This window comes from Polypterus senegalus, chromosome 4 (genome assembly GCF_016835505.1).
Source record: "Polypterus senegalus isolate Bchr_013 chromosome 4, ASM1683550v1, whole genome shotgun sequence".
Lineage (NCBI taxonomy): Eukaryota > Metazoa > Chordata > Cladistia > Polypteriformes > Polypteridae > Polypterus > Polypterus senegalus.
This window is the reverse complement of record NC_053157.1, coordinates 122,115,633-122,138,165: the sequence shown is the minus strand read 5'-3', so window position 1 is coordinate 122,138,165 and position 22,533 is coordinate 122,115,633.

Below are 22,533 nucleotides of genomic sequence, written 5' to 3'. Positions count from 1 at the left end.
TACTAAAGATGAAGTAGTGTATACAATAGGATCTGCTAAATGTGGGAAAGCTCAATGCCCCAATGAATTCCCAGAAGAACTCATGAAAGAGTTACAAGCTAGGACATATTCATAAAACCTTTCACCCCACCTATGAAACAAGGAAAACTCCAAATGACTGGTTGCAGTCGATCTTCATTACTCTGCCCAGTATTAATCATGCCAATAGATGTAGTGACTATCACACATTGTTTCTTTTTTGAGTCACATGCCTAAACTCCTCTTGAAAGTGATTTATAATAGAATCTACAAGAAATGTGAAGACCTCACAACAGTGATGTAGATTAGGTTTAGTAGTAGTTTAGGTACTTAAAATGTACTCTTTGACTCCTAAGTCTTAGTTCAGAGGTGTTGGGATGTTAATCAAGATTTCAGTGTTTGCTTCATCGATTACAATTAAGCATTTGATATGCTTTCTTGCCTGCATGTTCAACTAATCAACATATCTAATTTTTCAAATTATTCTTATTAACTCAAAGGAGATTTGGACAACTTGCATTGGAGTCAGTTGACGAAAGTGAAGGTGAATGACATTAATAACATTAATTTTATGTGAGGAGTGAGGCAAGGGTGCATCATGTCAGCACTTTCATTCAGAATCTATGTGGAATCCACTTTTTCACAAGTGTTAGTGAGATATAAGATGGGATAGTTGTGAACGGAAAAAACAATAAACAACATACAAAGTGCAGAAGATAATGTACTATTTGCTTCCTGAATTGCCAACTTACAAAAGATTGTAGACAGGGTCAAATTTGTAAGCTGGTTCTATCGTCTTAATAACAAGACATAATCACATAAAGAATAATATCATATAAAGAATATGATTATTGATAAATTTGGTCAGCATAACCACACTATCTTGTGTGCTGATAGACAGCCACTTGAGGAGATGACTACGTGCAAGTATCTTGGCAGCATTGCTAATTGAAAAGGTGAACATAGAATTAAGATCAAATGCAGGACTGAGCAAGCCAGGAAAACCTTCATGAAAATGAAACCACTTTTTATGCGATTGATATCTTAACCTGCAGCTTCGGATGCACCTGGTATGTTGTTATGTTTTCTCCGGCCTTCTGTTTGGTGTGGAGGCATAGACATTGACAGCCATATATGATAGATATATCTCTCCATCTGTCTGTGTGTTCACATGAAAAACTTGGTCCACAAGTGGAACAATTTTGTTGAAATGTGGCATGGTTATTTTTCAAGGAAATTTGTTGAGACAGTTCAAGTTTTCATTGAAATATTTCAAATCATGCTGTACGTTGTTTAGAAATGTCAAAACCTCCCATTTTAAAAACACTAGTGAGTCTGAAAACTTGCCTGTCTTAAAATGGAGAAACATTTTGTGTGACTTCAACTACAAACTATTTTACTGATTCCATTTTACCTTGACAGCAGCTGCACTCACTTGTGTATGTTGTATATTCTTCTCATTTTTGCTTCCAATAGCCACTACTGACAGAAAACAGATTCCCAGTACAAGTTAATGCAACACCAGCGGACTGTGTACGTGGGTAGAAAGTTCCTGATTGTCACATGCTGTCTGCATTTTTGGGCAGGAGGGTGAGCAAGTCCACATGTGCATGCACACAGAAACCTCTCCATCAGCAAGTTGTTTCTGCTTTATTAAGTCTACCCACCTGCTTGACTGCAACAGGAAGAGAACCAGTGCATAAGCATTTCATTAAACCTAGTGTTTTAAGTTGTTAAAGGTAAATTAAATGATACTGTATTCCTAACCATTACAGTGAAATCAAGGAAAACAAAAGGATATCTAGAACTGAATGAAGTACCATGTGGCATGTTGCAAAAGCTCCATTATCTGCAGTTTATAATGATTCATCATTTTACTTACATTATAATTAACTAGGGTGACGAGACAGTCCTGGTTTCAGGCTATGCGTCCCAATTGAAGAAACAGGATACCCATATAAAAATGTTTTTCACTGCCGCATACTATGCTTCTCCAAAGCAAACGTAATTACAAAATATTTAGCACAACCTGCAGAAAACTTCAAGGGGGATCACCACTTCATTAACAACTTCTGCTAAATCTGAACAGCATCACAAGGAGGAAGAAAAAGCAAATAAAAACAGAGTTTATTTGTTTCCAACTCAAGCACTGTGTGGAATCTTATGTACATGTTTGTGAAAGAGTGTTTTTTTTTCCTCATGTCCCGATTCCTGTCTGATGATGATGAGATAAAGCAGGGATTAAACAAATGAGGATGAGCTTTATGTGTGGACTGTCTCAGGTTAGAACTTTGAAAATCCAGTCTCCGTTTAATTTTCCATCGGAGTGCCACATTCACCTTGTATCTGTGACGATGCAGGTTCTGCTCCATTCTCCCATCTTGCGTCCGGAAGCCCTTGAACCTCACCGTCGGTAATGTTACCGATGAGCTCGGCAGTGAGGCACAACAAATAGAGCAAGAGGATGGTGCAAAATGTGCAAAAGTGAGCTTTTATTAAAATCAACAACAAAACAGTGTCCAAACAAAGTGCAATGTATCAATTTCCATAAATAAATAATCCATAAAAACAGTGAAGTGGAGGTTAAAAAAAACACAGAAAGAATCTTTTAAAATGAAGATGAGGTTAAAACAATGCTGGAAGCAGTCCTTTAAAAACAACAAAGCCCGGTGTCTTTTATCTGGAGGCTCCCCTGCTTCTCCCATCTGGGCCCCACAACAGGAGAGTCACCCTACCAGCAGCTGGCCTTCTCTCTACTCTACTGGTCTGGAGGCTTCCCGATCCCTGGCTTCGGTTGTACTCCTCCAGAATGAGACTTAGGTTACCCAAAGGCCAGGACACTCACACTGGGGAATTCATCACCCAAACCTCCTGACTCCCGCTGCCTTCTCAGCCTTACGCGGCTTGCCATCCTTCTTCAGGTCACTCCCGCTCTCTACTAAATGCTCAGCGGGCGCAGCCACTACCAACTGCCCTAGGTGTTGGCAAAATACCCCTGCTAGGGCTCACTGTCCAGCTAGCTGCCTGCCTGCGAGCCCTCACTTGCTTCCTGCAGCCTCCTTTTCATTTTCCTTTTTTTTTTCTCTCCCCCCTAACTGCCTCGTGCTTCTGTTTATAATGGGAACGTAATTCACTTGTGGCAATCAGTGGCTCCCGGGAACAATTACGGATTCGGACGACTTCTCACCTGTGCACTTAAGTGAGGTTCGCCTGCATCACCCATTCCCTGAGAACCGCATGGCCACACACCATCACGCCCCCTCGCTTAGCCGTGAGTGCGGCGATTTATTTTAAAAATGGCCTTTATGACATGAGCTGTGGACCCGCTATACCACAGTATCCACAATGGTTAGTTGTTGTAATGAAAGTTTGCTTGTCAATTTTGTTTATTGCGAACATCGATCATAACACAATAGCTTTTTAAGTCCAATTTCATGAAAATGACTACAGCCAGACATGCACAGACAAAGACTGAATTAATTGTCACTTTGTGTGAATACGGTGCATTTGTGTGTGTGTGAGTGAGAGTAGTCCCAGCGATGGACTGTCCAGGCCTGTTTTCAGCATTTTGCCCAATCCAGCCTTTGACCCCTGTGACCTCGAAATGAATGAAGAAGGTTCTAGAACCTACCTATTGACCTCCATCCACTACAGTGCCTGCCATCAAATTCACCTGAATGTTATACCATTCATTCATTTTCTAACTTGCATAAATGATGCTAACTAAATGGGTAATATTTAGATCCATCTGCAGAAACACTGTCAATCCTTTGCAGCAAATGTCATGGTCATGTTCTTGTTTCTTATTTTTTTTATACATTTTCCTTGATTTCTAAAAAATATTTACACCTTGCTTTAGGAGTTGTATAGGTCAGTTATATTCACGGTCAAAACTATTTTGGTGTTTTATGTGTTTTTAAATATATTGCAAAATAAGTAGCGTTCTCCCGTGATTTCGATTTGCTTTTTCTCATGGACGCTTGCATTTTGAGGAGTATTTGTGAATAGTTGCTATGCCTTTGCTCCAGATCGACCAGAGGTGCGCAGCGCACAACATATCTGAGTCAAGAGTATAAAGGTGACAATGAGCACTTCCTGGTTATTCTTGATTGGATTCAACTCAAACCTTAATACTTTAATTCCTTTATTATTTTGATATATTTCTGGTTAACAAATTCAAGCTCTGCTTTCTGACTACAGTTTAAGATTAATGTTTTGGATCTGTTAACATGTGTTTATTGGTTTTTGAATCCCGCTGTCTGTAATTGACTATAATTTTTGTCACACATTTTGAGTCTTTGTTTATTTGTTTTTTGACTTCCTGGTTACGACCCACCGCTTTTCTTTGGTTATGATTCATCTTTCGATTCCTTTTCTTACTAAATTCTACTGCTGTCCTATGCAGTCAGCACAGTAAGACTCAGCTAGAGTGCTTATGTGCTTCTACTTTTATGAACCCCTGTATTGTTTTTTTAGATGGATTTAACTTTTCGTTGATTTGTTAATGTTTCGTAACTTGACTTTAAAAATTAAATTAGGCTATTAATATCATGCAAATATTCTCATTCCTTACACTTATTTTTTACTGTTGTGTTTGGAAGATCACATTGTAGAACTGTCTTAATGCAGTATTTTTATTTTTACTTTAGTATTATTGGGCTCATATCTTATATTAATCACGACAATCCAGATAGCTGCTGATTCATAGCTTCAAGGTTGGAGATTCAGGAATGCTGTTTTTAGCCATGCAGTGGTGTGTGATGTCATAAAAGTGATCACATACCATGATAGGTAAATTCACATGGTCTTGGCACTCATTTTGCCACACTGTAAAAGCAGACCTGGGGGCATGGTAAAATGGTCATAACTGATCATGATGTCGACTGCCAGTGCATGATAGTAAGCTTTTGCTCATTTCTTGCAAATGTAACCACAGATAATTCCTGTTTGAAGTTAAAATCCAACCAGCTTTTATAATATAAGTTCTGCTAATGCCAGTTTAAAATGTTTGGCAGTAATGACAGAGGAAATACTGCCATTTTAGCCTGGTGATTATGTTTCTGATCAGATTCTTCCATTGATGGTGCAGAATTTTTAATGGAAATTTTCCATCTATTCCTGTAATGTGAATTTTAGATGACCATACTGAAACAATATTTTTTTAAGGTGAGGTACTAATTATGGTAAACCAAAAGAAAAATGTGCAATAGTCACTCACTATGTTCTATTAAGAACAAAATGATGAAAGTATTTAATCAATGAATGGCCATTGAAGAGTTGACCTTTGACCGTCAGTATTGGCTGTCCATAACTGAAGACCAAGTAAGGAGACAACTAAGGAAGCTACACACATGAAAAGCCATGAGCTTATATGTTCTGGTTCTTAAGGCTTGTGCTGACCAACTTTGTGGTATACTCTGTCGCCTATTCAGTCTGTCCCTAAGGCTCCAGAAAGTGCCACTTCTGTAGAAAACATCCTGCATTGTTCCTGTTCCCAAAAAGGCAGGTGCCTCTTCAACTAATGACTACAGACCAGTGACACATTTGGCTCACACCATGAAGACCTTTGAGTGGCTGATTCTGGACTATATGAGTTATCATGTGGTGCACTTACTGGTCAAACTGCAGTTTGCCTATGGGCAAAGAAGAAGTGGAGGATGCAATTATCTCTCTGCTCCACGAGGCTTATTCTTACCCGGCCAAAGTTGTCTATTACTAATCTTATTGTTTAATCCAATTGCAGCAATTATCAAGCTTTTTAGAAATATAATGTATGTTTTGCTTATTCTACTACAACTAGATACTTTAGCTTTATGGAACAGACCATACTGTATACTTTTAATCTTTTAAATCATGTAAAATTATGGTACTAATTTAAAGCATGTTCTTCTTAGTTTAGTCATTCATCCAGAAAGTGATATTTATGGCATCCTCCATCCATTTTCCATATCTCACAATAATAATAATCTGTAATAGTACAGGGTGTTTCACAAAATGTACAGGCATTTTAATAAAAAAAATATATATACGTTCAGTCAAACTTGAACCACAATGGAATGCGCCTCTAACCCATGTGGCTTGAGTCTAAGGGACGGTATTAGTCACAATATTGCAAAAATCACTTCCAGATTTACAAATTTAATTAATCAGTCATATTCAGTTGTCCCAGAACAGACACAGGAGATGTTTTCTCAATCAAGAATGATACTTTAGAATTATGTCATATAATGTCAACCTTTATGATTTTTCCTACCTTCATGAAAGGCCAGCCTTTTATATAATGGTATTTTTATAAATTTCACATTAGTGCATAAGTCCATGCATTTTCTTATTACATGGTCACAGAGGGTCAGAGTCTATTCTGGCAGAAGTGGGAGCTAAACAGAACGCAACGCTGATTGAGATGGCAGTCTATAACAGGCTGCACTCTCATGTTGATACTGGCGTAATTTTTAGTTGCCGCTTAAGCAAGCATGTGACTGTGGTAGAATGCCAGAACATGGCAATAATAATGTAATTTACACCAGGTCAATAAAATAAAATCATTCAAGGTTTATTAATGAAAATTAGTAATCTGTTTAAAGAAGGTCAAAACTGTGTATAGCGCTTACCTTACACTTCCTGAAATCTGTTATTGAACCTTAGTCCAGGAGAAGTATGTGTGAAAGCTATATACCCCAAGCACACACACACACACACGTCTTTATGAGATTTTCTCTCAGTACTTTTGTTTTCCTCCTACATCCCAAAACATGCATGTTAAGTTAACTGCAGACTGCAAACTGTTTCTGCATGAGGGTGCTGTGTAATTGGCTCCCCACCACTCCTTTTCTAGTTAATTTCTTACAACTAATGAAGTAGGAAATTGGCTCTAGCTCTCACAACTCTAAAGTGGGTTATATACTTGATGGATGAATTTGTTTAATGAAACACTAACATATTAGAGAAGGGATGTTTTATAAATTGGTATGAAGAAAACAGAAAGTCAACAACTAGTTTAAGAAAGCTTTGCCAATGAGAAAGTATTTTAAAATACAATACAATACAAAAGATAGTTTTTAAAATCAATTTAGATATTTTATAAGCCTTATTTTTGCAGACTGACAGAGTTTATAAATACATCTATAATATATCTTCTTATATAATACGCTGCCATGGTTGTCCGTTTGTCTGTCCAGGATTTTAAATCACCTGTAGCTTGCAAACTTCTTGACCTATTTACCTGAAATCTGGTACACATATACTACATGACGTCTACTATCCGCTTTTGGGGTGAGGATTGACCTCCAAAGTTATTCCTCTTTTTATTTTTATTTTATATTATTGTAGAATCAACACTTGGCAGCAGCCAGCAGGGTGGCCGTGCTGCCCATACCTACGGGCGCCATTCTCATCCTTACCACCTTCGCCGTCACTTCCCCTGCCTCTTTATATCTTAAATCATTCTTGAGAAAGATTGAAGACTTAAGTGCCAGCTTAAGAGAAAAATTAAAGAAAACGTACTAAGTAATTGCAACACAAACACTGACTTAATCAGTTTTAATACGAAAAGATGCCGGCGAAAGAAGAGAAGAAGGAGGGCCGCTAGGGTGGAGAAAAGAAGAGTTGCTTAGGAAGCAGCAAGCGCATCAACCTCTGAGCAAATGAATGCTAAACATACAGAGAAAGAGTATAAAAACTATGAATGCTCAAGCCAAGTGTATTCACTCAATCAATATTTCCATCATATGGAGGCAGGGTTGGTGAAAATCTTTTTCAACACTCTCTATACTTAAGTCAAAATTAACCGGAAGCATCTCTAAAATATCCTGTGGATAATTTGAAATGACCAGTTTGCCTGTGTGTGTATTTGCATGTTGGGTTTTATGTAGTCTTGCTTGAGAATCATGTCTCATACGACTAGACTTCATGAAGACTAATCCTTGTTCACCAAAGTATCTGAACAGAGCTCAGTTTGGGTTTTCTTTACAATAATGAGGCTAGGCTGGCACCCCGCCCGGGGTTTGTTTCCTGTCTTGTGCCCTGTGTTGGCTGGGATTGGCTCACTTCATGGGTGACTGAGTAAATAAAGTAATTACAGAGTACCTAGTGTAGGTAGTGTGGCATCAACGCCCAGGAGGACTGGAGGAGGGCTTGTGCCTCCTCCAGACCGCGAGGGGGCGTCCGCCCAGGTTATGTTGGGGGCCTCGGGTAAAGGGATTGGAAGCCCAGCCCTGTAGGGACCCCTGGCCACTGCCAGGCGGCGCCCCGGTGCCTGTAAAAGTCTGGAGCCCAGCAGTGCTGGGGGAAGAAGACAGGGGGCACCCGGAGGGCTTCCAGGTGCGCAGCCGGCATTTTCATTGGTGGATGTCAGGTGGAAGTGGACAGAGCTGGAGAGAGGACTGGAGGCAGCCAAGGGAGAGGCACAAAGACTGTGAGGCCTGGACATTGGGGGAACGGTGCAAGAGGCACTGGGGTTTGTGTGTACGAGTTTTGATATTGTAAATATTATAAATAAACAGTGTGTGGTGAACTGAAGATGTCCGTCTGTGTGTGTCCGGGCCAGCGTCCACAGTGGCGTAGTCGGCAGGATCCTCCACCTGGGACAAGGTGGGGACCTGTGAGAGAAACAAATAATTCTGTGAACGGCCCGGCGCAGCAGCGGACCCCACACACAACCCCGCGAGAGCGATTCACCCCACGGACCGCCGCCAGTCCGCATTATGGCCGAGCTTCCCAGGTGCAGAGGAAGGATAATGGGCGTTGCTGGAGTGCAGCGGGCTCCCGCGAGCACGTCGCGGCAGACGGCACTCGGGACGGCATGCTGCCTAGCGAGGCCATGCCGGGGACGTTTCCCCGGACAGACAGGACCCGGGAGGTAACTTCCCTGCTTGCTGGCAAAGGGCCCTGTGGGGCCGCGTGTGTTTTTTCTTTGACAGGCAGGAGCTGCCCGGATCCTTGTCAGTGGCTTGTTAATGCAGCAGCAGCTGGGAGAGCTGCCGAGAGGGAGAAGCTGCAACCCGAAGAGCCAGCATGCCGCCGCACTGAGGAAGAAAGAGCCATAATGGCCGCGGACCGGATGTCCCGCCCGCTGACAGGCACGGGATTGGCCGGTGTGTCTTGTGTGCCCGCCAATGACGGTACAGAGGCGGGACCAAGGAACGCCAGTCTCGTGCCGAGGAGAGAGCCGATTGGGCCAGAGGGAGTGGCCCACAGGAGGCAGACGACAAGTGGGGCTGATCGACAGGTAAGCCCACCGACATCTGTCCCTCTGTTTTCACCAGCGGCTCGGCGTGAGTCAGTGGAGTCCCTTCGGCCCACAGAGCCGCCTTTGTCGCTCTTGTCGTCCGTTGGAGCAGCTGAAGGGGAAGGCGGTCGCGTCGGGAGAGACGCCGTGTGAGACGGAGGATCGGCGCAACGCTGGAGCCTTTGGCCGACAGAACACCGCGGGGAAGGTAGGTATTGTCGTCCCCGTAAAGCATGAAGGGGGATTCGCCGAAAACGGACGCGACTTTGTTAAGGAGGACCGGCAACAAGTAAGCGATCCCCCAACAGCAGACGCGGCGGTGCAGATGGCCGGTGGAGCGAGGAGAGCAAATACGCAGAGGCTGGCAGGACAGGAGTTGTTGAGTGCCCTGGGTCCTAGCGCCCTGCGCTCCAAGCCCGCAGCAGTCTCCTGTCGCTCTGCAGGTACGCAGACGGGGCTGGATTTGAGCTGTCGCCATGCTCAGACACAGACCGTCAGGGCATCCAAGAGGAGAAGGAGGAACCGAGGGGTGAATGCCGGTTCCTCCAATAGGATGGGACGTCTCGCTGGGTGCGATCGTCCGGTGAAGGGGCGTCCTCTGCGGGGGCAGAGGGAAAACTCTGGGCGGCTGGTCACCTGTGAGAGCGGTCCCGCTGAGATCTAGAGGATGGGCATGGAACCTGCGCCGGAGGAGCCAATCAGGCAAGTCGCGGGCTGTCGGTTGGGGGGGTGAGCACTGCCGGTACGGAGACCGATTGGACGCTCGGGGTGAGTGTCCTGGCAGTGCTTCTGGCCCTCCCTTTTCTCTTTTTACAGGCCTGAAGCCCCGACGAGCGCTGGAGCCGACGTCGTTTGAGATCTGCCTGCCTGGAACGGGCCGCTCTGCGGGAGGGCTCCCTGCCGGGAGGCCAATGGTGCCCCGGCTGGCAGGGACGGCGGGGCCGAGAGCGGCGCAGACCAAAGGGGCACGTTGCCGTCGGAGGGGGTGCTGAAAAAAGATGTCCCAGGGTACCGTGTTGGACCCTGGGGACATAGTAGGACCCTCTCTGGGAATGTGCTGCCCTTTTGGGAAGTGCCGCTCGGACCCATGTGTCTTCGCTAGCGTTGGGGCACTGTGGAATCCAGACCGCAAGGGGGCGTCCTCCCTGGTTATGTTGGGGGCCTCGGGTAAAGGGCTTGGAAGCCCAGCCCTGTGGGGACCTGTGGCCACCGCCAGGCGGCGCCCCGGTGCCTGTAAAAGTCTGGAGCCCAGCACTTCCGCCACACCAGGAAGTGCTGGGGGGAAGAAGACAGGGGATACCCGGAGGACTTCCGGGTGCGCAGCCGGCATTTCCGCCACACTGGGGCGTGTCTTCAGAGGAGTGCCGGGAAGCAGCTGGAGCCCATCCGGGTTCCTATTTAAGGGGCCGCCTCCCTCCAGTCATTGGTGGATGTCTGGTGGAAGTGGACAGAGCTGGAGAGAGGACTGGAGGCGGCCAAGAGAGAGGCACAAAGACTGTGAGGCCTGGACATTGGGGGAACGGTGCAAGAGGCACTGGGGTTTGTGTGCACGAGTTTTGATATTGTAAATATTATAAATAAACAGTGTGTGGTGAACTGAAGATGTCCGTCTGTGTGTGTCCGGGCCAGCGTCCACAGTAGATTTTCACCTCTCTCCCCCAGTAGTGAACAGCATGGGAAATAACAACACCCTGTAGGTAAATTGATAGAAAAAGGCTTTAGCATATGCTAGTGAGTTCCAATCACAAGGAGTGGTAGGCTTTGCAGTCGCCATTCATAGTTAGTGCTTTAGTGTGTGTGCTCAGTTTAGGATGAACAGGAGTTGGTCAACCAATAACAAATTTAGTGAACCCCACTAACACCATCTATCCATCCATACAGTCAGTCCAAACCGCTATATTCTAACACAGGGTCACGGGGGTCTGCTACAGCCAATCACAGCCAATACAGGGCGCAAGGCAGGAAGAAACCCTGGCCAGGGCACCAGCCCACCACAGTCCATCCATCTATCCATTTATTTTCAAACCAGCTTATCCTGAGCAGGGTTCCAGAGAAGTTGGAGCCTGTTTCAGCAAGCATTGGTCAGAAGCTGTTGTGATCCATTAGCCCATAATAGCCACATAGGTGTAAGGCTTTCAAAAATAGTCAGAAAAGTAAGTCTGAATCCCACCAGCCTGCCCAGAGGAAGTACACCAAAGGGCAGCCTAGCTTCCACTTGAGTGAATGGCTCAGGCTTACACTGGTCTAAAATGTACTTAACTCTTAAAGTTCAAAATATATGCCCCAAAACACACCCATAATCCCCCACTAGAGATGGGAAAATCATCAACCACTGGCTAGTACAGAACAAGGCAACACAAAATCTTTATTAAAGGAAAATGTATTAATATATATTTTTATATGTAGCAAAATGCTCAAAAAAGTGAAAAGACAAAAGGAGATGCCAACAAGGCAATCCTAAGCATACAAGTCCCAAAATGTTCTCCAGAAATAAAAATCTGAAAAACTGAAGCAAAGAGTCAAAAAGTTCAGTAAATACAAGAAATATCAATAGCATAGCAATAGCAAAGTGCAAACAATATACTGCAGAGGAACTGCAATTCCTATGAGCCTTTATAGGGCTAGGTGCAGACACTGATAGGCGGTCCTGACTTTTGGGGGACCATCCAGAAAACACAATGGACATCTGTTGTGATGTGAAATTTTACATACAAGTTGATAAATATTTTGTATGTCTTTATCTGTAACTTAGACAAAGCAATGTATTATTAGTATTTCATTAGTGAGAAGCATTCATGTTTACCCCCCAGGACTAAGTCAGGAAAGTGAATTTTACAACAAGGATGGGGGAAGCACATCAGATAAGTTTGGTAAGTGATTCTCTGCTGTTTCCCAGTCAAACCCTCCACAAGAAAGCCAGGCTGCCTAAATGCCAAACTTTACCTTAACACATGGATTGGAGGACAGGTGTGAAGGCTTTCTGTTCCCCCATTGGTCTGAAATATGGTTTTTTGGAACTGTCTTGTTTCAAAAGCCTTTAAGTACCACAACACCCTATTGGCTGTAGGGGTTGGACAGAAAACCTATAAATTTGCTTGCTTTACATCATTCTCTCTCTCTCTTACCAAACAGATGAAAAACCATCTCACACCATGAACTGAAAAGGACAAAACAATAAAGAGCACAGCTCAGCAGCCATATTGAGACAGGTATCTGGCCTGTTCTGAAGAAAACTGACCAAAAATGAAGACTTATGTAGAGACATTTTAAGTAACTAACAAGTCTGTTGGCCGCCTGAAACTACACATCACCATTTATCAGGTTGTATGGTTGCCAGTATTCAAATGTACTTTGCATATTGTTACTATTTATGAATATTATCAATAATACATTATTTTATGTGTAACTTAACTCCTGCTTGTCTTTTACTACACCTAATTGCCTGAAGTTATAGATATAGAAGGAAAGGTGGGGAGAAGTTATAAAGTTATAAGTTATAAATACCTTATAAACAGTGGTAAGTCTGTGAGATTTGAGGCATTCTGACAAAGGCTACATATTAATAATACAAAAGGGGAAAGTAGAGTAAAATATTACTTTACCAAGACAAAACAACATCCCAGAACAAACTTTAGCACATAAGAACTACATAATAAACAAAACAGACATAAATTAGTTAATTAGGGAAACAATAATAAAAATAAACAGAAATATTAACATAAACAATTATAAGCAAAGAATCAATGAACAAGACAGACATAAAAGAGGATTTTAAATGTAAACCAGATTGTAAACTCTGGCTTATACATAAACAGGAAAAACCCTTGAACATTACGTCAGTTCATTACAGGGTGAACACACACACACAGACTCGCACACAATATGGGCCAATTTAGAAATGTCATTTCACCTAACAACCACTTGAGCACGAAAGTCAAGACAGCTGTTTTGGGGTGAAGAAGTGATGGTTTTGGTAGACATGTGCTTGAAGTGTTAACTCAGATGTATACACTTAAACTCTTAGACCCTTGTAATAGCATTTATGGAGCATATAGCCTCAAAAAATGTTGCTGAAATCCACCTTCAACATGAAATTTAATGATCAGTTAAAAATTCATAACAAAGAAGGCAAACCCAAAAATGTTCTTTCACATTTACCCTCAAGCCCAGATCTTATTTCCTCTGATTTCCACCTCTCAGGATCCCATAAAGATTAGTGAGGCACACAGGAAATACAACTTATCTTATGCATATGTTTGAATAATTTGACGATAAATCAGTCGCAATTAAAAACTGTGTTAAAAATCCTTTCTGGGCAATCTTTATATATTTTAACAGATATTCACAGCGTAGATTGGCCAGGCAGTTGCATGCACAGCTTAGGAATTAATTGTGTAATTAATGGAACAGGAGCGTGCAGTTTTTTATGCTTTGTTTGATGTGGTATTCTGTACCATTTTAGTGTTTTCCTAGCTAGATTGTATTTTCCTACCCTCGAGACACACATCTTCTTTAAATTATGTTATTTGCTATTGTTTGTTTAAAATGTTGTACTGGAATATTTGCCAACCTTCTCTAAACTTACACACACAACACTGAATTACTACCCTTTGGATCATTTTGATAATTCAAGGAGCTTGACTACTTTAATCCTAGCTTCTTAGCTCTTACAAAAGTACCCCTTCTTCCACTTTGATGTCTTGGAATCATAATTCAAAATGACTTTTGAATTCACATCTGTGATAAGGTCAAAACTTGATTTTATCATTCACTAGTCATGCCCTGTGGCTCCACCCACATATCAGTCAAAAAGGAGAGTGAGGAGGGCCTTGCCCAGCTACTTACTCCTGACTTTATGCTTCCCCATCCTCTTGGCCCGCAGCCTCTGTCTTGGATTAGCATGAATATATAGCTAATCAAACTGCAAGCAAACTATGATTCTTAGCGCGACGAGAGTATATATGTTCCTAAATTTACTCCTTTTTGATGCAATCAGACTGTCACTACTATATCATGTAATACAAAAATGGTTTGATAGCCTTGCATTTAATATTTTTCCTTTTATTTTGATTTGTAATTTTAATTTGTAGATTTATATATTATGTTGTTGAACTGTGTGTCTTTTACTTGATCTATTATTATTATTACAGATTACCCCCTTCTACAACATTGCACTGTAGCTAAACTTAATTTGTATAGCTTATCTTGATGTTTGTTTCATAAAATCTATACAACTATGGTTCTCCTGATGTGTGTCATAGTTACAGCATTTTATTATTCATTTTATGAATTTGATTTTGTTTTGTAAACTTGTTAGCTCTGTAAATTCTCCTGTAATGGTGTGTGTTGTCAAAGGCACTACTGTATATAAAATAAATATTAATGAAAGCTTTACCCCATAAATGTAAAGGCACTGATGCAACCTTCAGTTTCATGACCGATATCACACTTGCCTTTTTCTCTGTTATCTATGGTCGGACAAAGTGCATTAAATGTTTTTCAGGAAAACTCTGGTTGGTAACAATAGTTAGGTATAGTTTGATGTAATGTTAAATTATACATTTTAGTTAGTTTATTCTATCGTACGAGGTGTGGCAGAAAAGTAATGAGACTGATTTTTTATTTACCAAAGTTTTTATTTTTTTCAAACATCAATGTTATCCCCTTCAAAGTAGTTCCCTTGGGCAGCTACACACCGATGGAGATGTTGTTCCCACTGTTGGTAGCAGCGCTGGAAGTCTTCAACCGGTATGGTCTTCAGCATGTCCGTTACACTCTTTTAGATGTTTTCTAAAGTCCCAAAATGATGTCCTTTGAGGACATTTTTCAGTTTAGGAAAAAGGTGTGTGAATAAGGGGGCTGGGGAACCACAGGAATGCCTTTTGAGGTCAAAAATTCTGTTATGGAGAGGGCAGTGTGACATGGGGCGTTGTCATGATGGAGCATCCATTTGTCTGCAATGTCTGGTCTCACGCGAATGACCCTTTTTCTGAGCCTTTCAAGGACGTCTTTATAAAAAACTTGGTTGACAGTTTGTCCTGGAGGAACAAATTCTTTGTGGATGATTCCCCTTTTGTGATGCACAACCAAAAACACAACTTCGCTAATACCAGTCACAAAAATCACATAGTTAACGGAAGGAGTTGGAACTCGCACTGCGCTATGGGAGGGTACTGATACACGTGCTCTATCAAGGACAACAGCGCAGCGTTGCCAGATCGCTTGCAGTGTTGCCAGTCTCATTACTTTTCTGCCACACCTCGTATTACCTAATAAATTACCATCTATAATTTCCTTCTTTGTTACCCGTGCTGTATTTCTTTATCTGTCTTTCTCTGTCTGATTATCCAGTAGCTGCGTTAACTTTCAGTCTTTATAGAACAGCATTTGTAATTTACTTAACAAAATCTTTACAAGTTCAAACTAAAAAACACAACAAAACCTGCAACAGCCTTATACTGTGATTCTCAAGAATGATTATAGATTAGTAGATGTAAAGATAAATCAAAATTATTTCTAAAAAAAGTTCTAAAAAATGTGATTCATCTGACCACACATCCTTTTGATTATGATCATCCAGATCATGTTTTGTGGTTTTAACACAACCGGATTTGAAAGTTCCTGTTCTTGGCAGACATATAATGTTTCTTTCCCCAAGACTGTCACAAAAATCCCCATACACTGAGTACACTTTAGGTAGAAAACAAGTTTATCCAAGGCAATATGTATTTTTTCACTTAAAGTAGGAAATGTTTTTCCCTATAGAAAGTACCTAGAAAATGGCACAAGTGTAGCATGTACACGAGTGTTCTTCATTTGCCCACTTGATTTAGTTAGTCAGTCAATGTCCAACCCGCAATATCCTAACAAAGGGTCAAGAGGGTCTGCTGGAGCCAATCCCAACCAGCACAGGGTGCAAGGCAGGAACAAATCCCGGGCAGGGCGTTAGCCCACCACAGACACTTGATTTACTTTACTAATATCTTTAATAAGCTGAAAAGTAACCCATGATATATGCTCACTAATTCTAGAATAATCTATCCATCCATCCATTTTCTGAACACACTTTTTCCAGTACAGGATCAAAGAGAGAAAGAGTATAAACCTGCAGCATCAGCCACAAGGCAGGAATCAACACAAATTGGACAACTACACATATACACATCTACCTGTATTGGGCTATTTTATGGTTGCTGTTCAGTGCAGTATGAATATTTGGTGTGTGCAAGCAAACTGCTGTTACCAAAAGAGATCTAGACAGACACTGGGCAAATGTACACAAATAGACAGACTGGATGGAAAATCTGATCCTGCAGGTCCCTGGACCTGTGAATGTTCAGTGCCACTCACTGCACCATCATGCCAGGATTTCATACTTATTTACATTTTGTGCCTTCTTCTTTTGTATTGATACTATCATTGTTCTTCATCAAATGCTGGGGACTTCATGATGGCAGGTCTGACACAGAGCTAGAAGAACTAGACTTTTGTAATTTAAACTCTAGGATACATATATATACATATACATATATGAATAGGACCTATTTCATTGTTGGACTGAATTTGAATATTAGCCCCAAAGGATATTTAGCTTGAATCATATCACTAGTTTTGTGATCCTGATACTTATCTAAACTAAGTAGGTAGTTGTCTTAGTCATATTACCAACATTGTAAACAATCTACATTTTGATCAATTGCACTGCCCTTGATTTTTTTTTTTTATTTGTTAACTGGTTTTGATTAGATTCATTCAGAGCTATATAGATAGATAGATAGATAGATAGATAGATAGATAGATAGATAGATAGATAGATAGATACTCACATCTTCTAGCAGCAGCATACTGATAAAAATAAACAATATTAAATTAAAGAGTGATAACAATGCAGGTATAACAGACAATAACTTTGTATAATGTTAACGTTTACCCCCCGGGTGGAATTGAAGAGTCGCATAGTGTGTGGGAGGAACGATCTCCTCAGTCTGTCAGTGGAGCAGGACAGTAACAGCAGTCTGTCGCTGAAGCTGCTCCTCTGTCTGGTGATGATTCTGTTCAGTGGATCCACTGGATTCTCCATGATTGACAGGAGCCTGCTCAGCGCCCGTTGCTCTGCCATGAATGTCAAACTGTGCAGCTCCGTGCCTACAATAGAACCTGCCTTCCTCACCAGTTTGTCCAGGCATGAGGCGTCCCTCTTCTTTATGCTGCCTCCAGTTACCAACCACCTTAAACATGGGTTTACTACTTAGTTTGCTCTTTGCAGAATTAACCTTAGTTCATCTTTTTGGTGCAACACCTTTTATCTATGAGGGTGAAACTAACTCTCAAAAACTTACATATTGTGTAAGATACAAAATATATTCAAGGAATGCCATGCATGGAGAATATGAAAACCAAATATTGAATGGCTTTCTGACAAGAAAAGCTTTCAAGAAAGCAAAAAAGCATTATGGCAATGGAAGGCACAATTCCACTTTGTCTGGAAAAGCAGAAATTATTAGGGACATTGCCCATTTTAGCACTTCTAACAGATGGGACAAGTGATCCTTAGCCTTTTCCCAGATTGGAGAACTACCAGGAAGTGGTAATCTTATTTCATGTTGCTGCTTACTTGCTTTTAATTCACTCTAATTTGAGGTAGTTCATAAACATACTATTTTTTTTTATTTAGGCATGGGTGTTGACATTTTTTGTTACCAGGGTGGCAAAGGCAGGGGTATTTTCCAAGTCTAAATCATAAAACAATTCTGTCACTGTGATTCGAACTAAACTGCAAAATATACGAAAGCAGTTATGCTGATGTTGCATGCAAATCTCTTTTCTGGCAACATAATTATTTTAAATGAATTATAAAACTCACATGAAACAGAACATTGCCCTGACTGTGAGCTGTAATGAATATTTTTGTAACCACTGACAAGCCGAAAAGAGGAAACATGAGATAAACCAAAGAATTCTGTTTAAAGAAATATCTCTTCAGAATGTGGCTAAAATGAAAACCTGTAGAAACATCAGGTATAGAGCCTGGAAAAAATTGCCTGTGACTCAAGGTACTTAATTATTTAAGATTTTTTTTCTCATCCATCATGAAAAAAATGGCTGGAAACATCTGAATGTAAATTAACAGTGATAACAATACAGTTGTGCATTACAAAATGGTGTTAAAATGATTTTAAAGTTGAATTACATTTTCAGCTTCCATATTTAACCTTGAGGTTTCTAGTACGAAAATGGTTTATTTGTTTCTTTTAAGTTCTGATTTTGTTTGCCAAATACAGGATAGCTCATGAAAAAGTATCCTGCCTCACTGAGATGACTGCATTACATGGTGAAAAGAAAAATGATCAAATTTGGTACTCACATTTACAGAAGATGCTGAAAGTGATCTCCTCTATAAGGCAGGCAACGTGACCGCAGCCGCCTATCAGGTGGCAGACGAGACGGAAGTCGTCTCAGTGGAGGCAGGCCATTATTTCGTGGGCCACCCTGTATAGCCAGTACATTGTTATTCTTTGTTAGGTTTGTCAATAACAGTAAAAACATGAAATAGAACATAGTAATTAAAAAAACACAAAAAGCAAGGATAGAAATTGACAGCAGGTTAAATACTGTTTATTATGTAGTCCTTAACAAATGTATGAAACCCCAGCCGTTAGCCTTTATATGTTACACTACCTTTTATACCTATGCCCTCAGGCAACAACACAGAGCAATAGAACAAAGAGGAGAAAGCATTATAATGCTTAATTATCTATACTAATAAAAGGCAAAGCCCTCACTGACTGACTGACTGACTCACTCACTCACTCACTTACTCATTCACTCATCACTAATTCTCCAACTTCCCGTGTAGGTAGAAGGCTGAAATTTGGCAGGCTCATTTTTTACAGCTTACTTACAAACGTTAGGCAGGTTTCATTTCAAAATTCTACGCGTGACAGTCTTAACTGGAACCTACTTATGTACATATATACCGGCCATAGCCTGCAGCTCCGTACCTGACATACGCAAGTGTGCCATCTTGCTTCATTGTCTGGGCGCAGAAGGGCAGCGTGTTTTTCATACATTGGGGGCAACCGACTCATACAACGCGTCAGTTTAGGCCCTCAAGAAGCACTTTTCTGGAACACAGAGTGTCCTTTTATGGCAGTTTCACTTTTGCCAGCGTAGCCAGTTGCCGGCTGAATCAATCCGAAAATATACAGCCATGCTGCGGGAATTAGCAGGGTACTGCAATTTTGGTCCGCTTCAGAACGAAATGATAAGAGATCAGCTGATAGAGAAAATGAATAGTGCATCTGTGAGGGAGAGATTATTGATGGAATCTGACGATTTCACACTAGAGAAAGCGATAGAGATTACGTGCCAGGTTGAATCAGCAGTGCAGAATGCGGCGCAGCTGACAGCAGCTCCTGTTTTATCAGCGCAGATGTCACAGCCCGCTTTCAGTGATAACTATACGGAGACAGCTGGCCCAGTCCTGAAAGCGTGGAGAAACCCCAATATTTTAGGACAATATTGTGGGAATTGTGGATCTAACCATCACCATCACAGCGACTCAAGTTATCCATCAAGAGATGAGTGATGTAGAAAATGCAACAAATTAAAACATTTTGCAAGGCCCAAGTGCCTGCATCTGCGTAGCCCTCACCTTCACATTCAGCACCAGCATCTATCCATGCAGTGCAGTCTCCTTCTTCTAACTTCAAGACTTATGCAGTACATATACGGGATGTGTGCATACCTTTGCTTTTGGATACAGGGTGCTAAAGTGTCTCTTCTTAATTATGCTACATACAAGCAGTTTTATTCTTACTTAACTTTGCAGAGGCCATCTATAGCTCTGGCTGGTTATGGGCACACTAAGATTGATGTTTTGGGAACGTTGCTGTTACATGTTTGTTATGAAACAAGATCTCTTTCTGAATTTGGTTTTCATTGTTACACAGCAAGAAGCCAATATTCTGAGTATATACATTTTCCTCAGACTCGGATTTACTGTTCTTGATTATGATGGTGCAGAAATCCTGCAAGTCACTTCTTCGTGGGTGCAGAAATGGCCTGCCCTGTTTAATGGCCTAGGATGCCTATTGGAGTTTGTGCATAAGCCCAGACTTAATCCATCCATACCTACTGTCATTCAGCAACTGCGCCGAACACCACTAGCACTGAGAGATGATGTTACTGCAAAGTTGAAACACCTTCTGGAGGAAGGGATTATAGAACCAGTTATTGCACCACACTGGATCTCCAATCTAGTATTGCTTGTAAAAAGTCAGGCAGGTTTGACCTTCGTGCAGTTAACAAAGCTGTGGTCCCAGACAGATACCCACTACCAATAGCTGAGGAGATTACATCTCAATTTCATGGTTCCACTGTTTTCACTAAACTGGACTTATGACAAGGCTACCTGCGGATACCACTACATCATGATAGTAGGGATCTCACTGCATTTGTCGCCCACCTTGGGGTGTTCTGTTAGACCCGTGGGCTTTGCTCAGCACCCAGTTGTTTTCAGAAAATAATGTCATCACTCTTGGCTGGGATGTCAGGAGTATGTGTGTATCTGGATGACATCATAGTGCATGGGCCAACACTTTCTGTCCATAATGAAAGGCTACAACGTGTGTTACAGCAGCTTACAAAGCACAACCTCACCTTAAATGAAGAGAAGTGTACCTTTGCAGCATTATAAATTGATTTTTTTGGGTTCCATTTATCAGCTGAAGGTATTAAACCCTTACAGTCCAATGTGGATGCTATTTGCAGTCTTCCTGAACCCAGTTGAGCTGCACAAGTTGCTTCATTTTTAGGCATGACATCCTATTACTTACGCTTCCTGCCACAATATTCAGCTATCACAACCCCACTACGTGAGCTCATAAAAGAGGATGCACCCTGGAATTGGACCTCTGCCTGCGCCAAAGCATTCCATCTCCTGAAACAACAACTCTCTCATTTTAACCCAGAGGGTACGGCAGTTGTTACTTGTGATGCCTCTGCCTTGGCCTTTGGGGCTGTTTTGTCACAGATGGAAGAAGGGATGGAAAGCCAGTTGCATTTGCCTCCAGACCACTGAGCTTGACTGAACAAAAATACTCTGCAGGGGAATGTGAAGCTTTAGCATGCATTTTGGCTTATAAGTGATGCCATATTTATTTGTATAGGAGACCATTCATTCTGAGTACAGTCCATCAGGCTCTCACTTCTTTGCTGTCAACATCTGGAACAGGACACAAGCCCCTCCAGTTATATAGGTGGTCTGATCGTTTACAACAATATATTTTCAAACTGGAGTTTAAGCCAGGATGGGAAAATGTAGTAGCTTGACCTACTGTCACGCTTTACACCAGCACTGGAGCCACTTCACAACCAAGCTGCTGATATAGAAAATGACGTAATTCAGCTGCTGCATGGATTGCTACAGGATATTGTATCACTTACAGAGCTTCAGCAAGCTTCAGAAGAGGATACTGTTTTCAAATTATTATGTACTTATATTAGAGAGGACTGGCCCAAACGTGTATCCGATGAGCTGATCCCATTTGCACGTGTGAAAGAGGAACTATCATGTTGGAATGACACCTGCATTGCTCAGAGTAATTGTGCTGTGGTGCCACAAAGTTTGCGGCCTTGTATTTTAAAGATGGCTCATGAGGGTCACCTAGGAATTGTCAAAATGAAACAGAGATGCCGAGATTGGGTATGGTGGCCAGGTATTGACAACGATATAGAAGTCCATGTTAAGGATTGCTCTGCTTGTCTGGTTACTCCTCCACCACTTCAGCCCCTTCAGTAGCCAGCACACCCATGGGAGCACCTGCAGCTAGACATTTGTGGTGAACTTCACAGTGCTCCTCCCCATCATCGTTTTCTTGTGGTCATATATGATCTGCACTCTAAGTGGCCTGAAGTTATTCCGGTGAGTTCAGTCACTTCAAAGACTGTGATCAATGTACTCGAGGCTCTGATAGCCCGTTTTGGACTTCCACGTGTAATCACAACTGAAAATGGGCCTCAATTTATCTCAGCAGAATTCACATCATTCCTAAAGAATCATGGTATTGAACACCGCAAGACAGCTTATTATAACCCACAGGCAAATGTAGGGGTAGAGAGATTTAATCAGTCACTTAAAAATGATATCAGGGCACATCTTGCTCAAGGTTGCAATTTTATACTGCCCTCAACCAAACCCTACTTCACTACTGGGCAACTTAACACTCAACCACTGTGAAATCACCAGCTAAGTTAATGATGGGTCGGGAACTCCCACTTCCACTAGA